General features: G+C 46.4%; 1 long non-coding RNA gene across 1 annotated transcript; it reads left to right on the top strand.

Annotated features, from left to right (window-relative positions):
• The first annotated feature begins 6 nt into the window (after positions 1-6).
• LOC125685485 (uncharacterized) lies at positions 7-1731 on the top strand. Its single transcript, XR_007373452.1, has 2 exons — positions 7-297; positions 626-1731. It is a non-coding gene; the product is annotated as an uncharacterized LOC125685485 (long non-coding RNA).
• Positions 1732-6099: the final 4368 nt, after the last annotated feature.

The raw sequence follows: 6099 nt of genomic DNA, 5'->3' as shown, positions 1-6099 counted from the left end.
TCCAGTAAGAAATCTTCCTTTGGATTGATGGATTTGGATTGCAGTATTGCATGTCAAGATCTGGCTTAGGCTGAAGCTTCCAGGAATCTCTGGAAAAGGTTGTTGAGTATCAACTGACTTTTAGTTTCTAGCAATTATGATGGCAGAGAAGACAAGAACTGTTATTTCTTCTGACTGTCAATACAGGAATGAGAGAAAAGAACTCTCAGAAGAAAATAATCAGATGAAAACATGGATTTTTCCCCCTCATCTGTGGCATTCTATAATGATTCTAGCACACTGCTGTGCTCTGACTGTGTAAGTATCCCAATATTGCTGTGAGAACTTTGAAAACATCTCCACGTGCATTTGCACAAATGCAGGTTTGCTGTGACACTGGATGACTCCAGAGGCTGATCATGCAATGTTCAGTTCTGTTGGAGGTTAGGTGGGATAAAGGCCATCTAATGTGCTCACAGTCTCACAAAGCCATGGCAGAACAGAGAAAGCAGTCTGTGCAAAATCAGAGTATGCTGTGTAACAAATCACCACTTCTTTTAGCCTTTAAAACTTCTCCGGGCCTGGAGTCTGCAGAAAGGAATGGGAGAGAGCTGACCCTGAAGATGCTCTGTCTTTTCTCTTTCAGGAGGCTGCTTGACAGGCATTAAGGAATCTGAGTGGTTTCAGCACAGAGATGCAAATGGTTGTAAAGGACTTTTCCCCGAGAACTTCACATGCCACCTGGAACAGTTCTTCTCACAGGACACGAATGTGGTTTGAAGCTCAGTCAGTGGGTCCTTGAAACACAGGAGCCCCCTTTTTTTGTAGTTCAGGCTGTTAATAGTTTACAGATTGGTTGCTTGTTGAAGCATATCAAAATGAGCACGAGTGCAAGCAGTTAAGCTAGCCATTTCTGAAGCAGTGCGTGAAAACAAATCAAATACAAACAGAAATGTCCTCATTTGTTCACATGCACGTGGCAACAGGTTTGTTTGTGCTTTGCCAGAGCTGTGGTGATCCTGTGTTTGGTCCTTTCCCATGAAATCCAAAATTAGCCTCCTTGATACCAAAACCTGAACTTGTCTGCACTCAGTGCATCGTATTGAGTTGCACTGCAGAAAACTTAATTAGTAATCCTGTAGTAATGAGGTCAAACTATTACAAGTTCCACGTGTTTAAAAAATATAATTAACTGCTGCAATGTTTTCCAGTGTTACTTGGACGTGTGTCTGCAGGTGCATGTGGGTATGTGTGCGTCTCAGCAGTGTCATGCCGTGCTGTGGCTGTGCAGTGCCATCAGGGCATGCATTGCTCTCCCACTGCCTGGCAATACAGACAACAGTTTTGTTCCAAAGCAGAACCAGCTGCTCCATTGCCAAAGCACTGCACAGCGTCTGTGTGAGTGAGGTGAGGTTTTCATTCTGAGATGATGAATGGCATCACTGTCAAAGCTGCTGAACCTTTGAGAAGGCATGGCTCGGTTTCCTCTCCCAGCTGCAGTACCTACAGTGAGGTAATCTGGAAGGGGAACCGTTATGATGCTCATCTATACTTTTTTATTTAGTTGGCTGAATAAAAAAAACACGACAAAGTTAATCTCTGAGAAATAAACATCTTTTCACAATAATATTTATGCAGCGCACCTTCACAGATCCTTTTAAATTAAGGTACATAATGTATGCTGTATCAAGAAGTCACCTGTAACTTCTGTTTTCCAGTGCTGTGTCATTAAAAATAAACCTGTGATCCACAGACGTTTCATCTGTGATGCTTTTGAAGTTGTGTTACAATGAATTTCACGTGGTTCCTGTGTTCTACTGGGGAATCTAACTTTAATTTCATGCCTCTTTTCCCAAAGAAGCACAGCACAGCTGGGGCACCATCTCAGCTCTTGCTTTCAACCCCCAGGTTCCAGCAGGTCTGACTCCCAGCTCAGCACATCTCCTGGCTGCTCCTCCTGGAAATGGGCTCTGGCCACCAGCAGCAGCAGGGGAACTTGTCTGTGCCCAGCTGTCACTCAGGCTGCTGCCTCTTATTCGTCTCTTGCTCGTCCATTGATCTTGTGTGAAAAGAATATTCTCCATCACTCTGCTCCGTTCTGTGTGCAAGCAAGGCAAACTTCTGTTTTATTCTTTTGTTTGTTGGTTTGTTGCTGTTACGTTCAAGTGATGCCCTCCTCCCCAGAGCTGGATCAGCCCAGAACTGTTTCCCACTCCTGCACTTCTCTGTTTAACGCACTGTGCTGCACTTGGTGAATTACCAGATTTTATGCTTTCCAGGTGATTGTGAAGCAATAGCCGTTGTGTCTTGATTTCTCTAGAGACTTATTTCTGCCTAGGGCAGCACACACTGCTAACCTACAGCAGCTATCATTTCTATTTCTGCACTGAATGAACACTCAGAGCATTTAGGGCCCCGATGTCCCGATCCTGTGGGCTGTGGACGCTGTGGCCGTGGAAGTGAGACAGAGTAACTGAAGATGGAGGAGCGTTTCATGAGAGCGAACTGATCAATTGTGTATCTGCAGCTTGTCTCTCCGGTTTGCAGCCTTTCACGAATAATGGAAGGTGTGCAAGATGAGTGGCACGTTTGTCCCAGTCCTCCTCCTCCTCTCCCTCCCCCGCCCCTTGTTCCACCCCTCCCCTACCTCACACCTGGATGCATCTGTCCCTGCCTCCAGGAGACAAAGCTGCTGTGGGCGCCATCCTCCTCGAACTGCGGGGGACTTGTTTGCACGGTGCTCTGCTTACTGATGCCCTAGCACCAGGAGAACACAAAGTAAATCACAGTCTCATTAAGCTCATGCTTAATGAACGTGTTGAAGTACCTTTCTGACTTGAGGAAGAAACACTGAACAATGTTGCTATGATGGTAAGGTAAGTGGATGAGGCAGTGGGTGTAGGTGCAGTTTGCAGGACTGGGCAGGCAGAGCACAAGCAGCCATTCCACTGTACAAAAGCTCAAATAGGATTTTATTGTCAGTTTGCAAAACAGATTTAAAAGATCTTTATTTGAAACAGTCACAGGTGATGACTCACCATTGGATAAGCCAATTCCTGTCTACAAAAAGTAGTTAGCCTAGTTAACTAAGGTCACATTTCTGAAAGCAGTGCAAAAGAGCACGGAGATGTTTTTCTGTCTGCTGCAATGAGCAGAGCTGGCTCTGCTGTGTTCTCTGGCAGCAGAATGTTTGCTGCAGATCGGAGATTGCAGGCAGCCCGTGGGGCTGAAGCCAGCTGCTTTGTGAGAGCAAAGCTTTGTGGTCATTCAGGGGAAGGAATTGGAGGTATTGTGGTCTCAGTCCATGCCTAGAATCAGAGAATACAAAGTGGGGGGTAGTTTTAAACCAAATGCACAGATACTTGATCAGATAGCCACTTCTCAAGCATTCCTCTCTCAGATCTGCACCCCCTGATTTCAGCTCCGATGCTGACTTTGCATGTAGCTGCCTCCAGCAACATTCAAACACACCTGTGTTACTCTTGTAGGATGTCTTCACTCTGACCCATCAGCACCACATGGGGAAAACCACAGCACTTCCCAAACATTCCTCCTGTCAATCGACAGGAAGACTTCATAATTAACATTATTCTAGCAAAGCTGAAATCAATCCAAAGGGGACTGTGCTTCGTGGCACAGTGTGCTTCATAGCAGTTAACAGAAACTTTGCTTTGCTGGGCACTGCTGGTCCTAATAGCCCAGGGCTCATCCGCCCGCACTCCTTACACAGCTGCTCAAAGAGTTTGCTCCTTTACTCCAGCAGAGGGTGGCAGACACCAGAATTTGTGTTCATGGGATTGGAGATAGCATCTGATTCAGTCTTCAGATACGATTTTTTTTGCAATGACCTCTCAGTATCTAAAGTTGGCTCACAGCTGCAGACACACAGGGCAAATGAAATGAGTCTTATGTACACAGCAACTGGCTACTTCAGCATGCTGGCAAATGAAGACAGAGCAGCTCATTACCGAGCCGTTCTCTCACTCACTGCTGCAACACATCTCTGTGTTTCACGTGTGTTAAAACTTACAATGTGGATCAAACTGGAGCAGCTGCTCATGGAAAATCTGTACCATGTAATGAGATATTTGGCTACTTCAATTCAAAAAGACAGTGTTAAGAAAGAAAGTAATTCTCTATGCTACCTCTGTTTAAAACAGCTTTCTAGTTCATCTTGTTTAAATAAGCAGCCAAACTGCTAAAAATGAGAAGATTTTAAAACCTTTAAGTGGTCTCATGCTCGAGCTCCTTGGCACTACTTTGATCCTATTAAGCCAACATCCCTGACAGTTTTCTTACATATCTGCTCCTGTTTGCAGCCTGGTCTAGTATGAAATATGGAGGTTGCTGGCCCTGCCTGTGGCAGGGGGGCTGGAGCTCGATGATCCTCGAGGTCCCTTTCAAGCTCTCTATGATTCTGTGATCCTCTGCCTCCATCTCTCTCCGTTCACTTACCTGTGCTTAGCTCTGGCCTCACTGGGATAAGTGCTGTTGCCCTGCATTCACAGTGCTGTGGTATTTGACTTTCAGCTAAAACACCAGAACTAAATGAGCGTTAGCAGCCTTTTCACGCTGAGTGCCTGCAGCCAACAAGCCAGTCCCTGTGAGTGTCCTCAAAACAGAAAAGGAGGTAAAGGTGGGTGTAGGGATGTGCTTATGTAGGTTTCACGGACTCCTTAGGTTTCGTGCCATGATGACACGGCATGTCATGTGCCCCTCTCAGCACTTGTGTGTGCCTGTGTGTCCCCTTTCTCTCGCTGTCAAAACCTGAAACCTTCAAAGAGGCCTGAAGCATCAGCAGCTGGTAAATCTCATGTTTGTATGAGATATCATATAAATGGTAAAGCAGCTGGTAAATCTCATGTTTGTATGAGGTATCATATCAGAGGCCTTGCCTCCTCTTGCTCTTTCAGTCCCACAGCACTTATTGCTGGGAGCACTGCTTCTGTCTCCTGAGGAGCAGCAGCAGCAGAGGCACATCAGGCTTCCAGACCCAGCGGGGCACTGATGTCCAAGCACAGGGTCTCTAGCTGCTGTCTCCTCACCACTTCTCTCCCCCGTCACTTTCCAAACACGGCACAGTGGTTTAACACAGCCTGTGGCTAAGCACCACCCCTTCCCAGTGGGATGAGGGAGAGAACTGGAAGAAAAACACAACCACAAACTAGAACTCGTGGCTTGAGATGAAACTATTTACTAAGATAGAGGAAAGAGTTACAGCTGTGACTACATGTATACAAAGAATTATAGTTATGACTAAATGCATACAAATGCGTATAACAAGTGATGCACAAGCAGTTGCTCGCCACCCACCACCGAGTGCCCAGCTAGCCCCCTGAGCAGTGGAAAAGAGCAAGAAGAACAACTCACTCCCCCTTCAAAACTCTCCTTCTGCATGATGTCATATGGTAGGAACAGCCCCTTGGCCACTTGAGGCGGCTGTCCTGAATTCGTTCCCTCCCAGCCCCTTCTCCAGTTCAGCCAATCTTCTGAGAGGTGGTCAGGGGGCTGCCCACACTGATTGCCAGAGTTTGGGTCTTTGCCTTTTACATGGAATTAGTGATGGTGTTACAAAACAAAAAATGCCTAGGAAATGCTTGATAGGGAGCTAGAGTTGTCCAAGAGAAAGAGAGCAAGGAAGGAAGAAGTGGTATGGGAAGTGGCTAGGAGACAGAAGGGCATGAAGAATTAAGTCACTGAGTTTGCATCTCAAGTGATTTCCAAGTTCCACCTCAGGACACAGAACCCTGAACCATGAGCATTCAAGCCTGGGAATTGTTACAGGATGAAAAAATGCAGCAAGAGCTCCAGGTTTCCCCTGTGTTTGTCTGCACCTTGCAGACAGAGCAGGAAAACCTGAACCCACACTGCAGCAGTCCAACTTCCTCCAAGCTCCTGGTGCCTGGATGCCCTGACGCAGCACTGGGCAGGACTGAGGCCAGCACAGCACTCCTGCTCATCTTCCAGCTCATTGGACAGCTATAAATTCAACTTACATTTCCCCCTCCCCCCCCCCACTAAACCACGTGCATTTTTTCCATCAGAACTAGGCTTTCACTTCTGACTGTTTTGCCATTAAGGCAGGAAACCAGCAGCGAGGTTTATAAAAATCTAAAGGTT

Source organism: Lagopus muta, chromosome 28 (genome assembly GCF_023343835.1).
Source record: "Lagopus muta isolate bLagMut1 chromosome 28, bLagMut1 primary, whole genome shotgun sequence".
Lineage (NCBI taxonomy): Eukaryota > Metazoa > Chordata > Aves > Galliformes > Phasianidae > Lagopus > Lagopus muta.
Note: the sequence above shows the minus strand (reverse complement) of the source record. Positions and strands in the feature narration are given on the sequence as shown.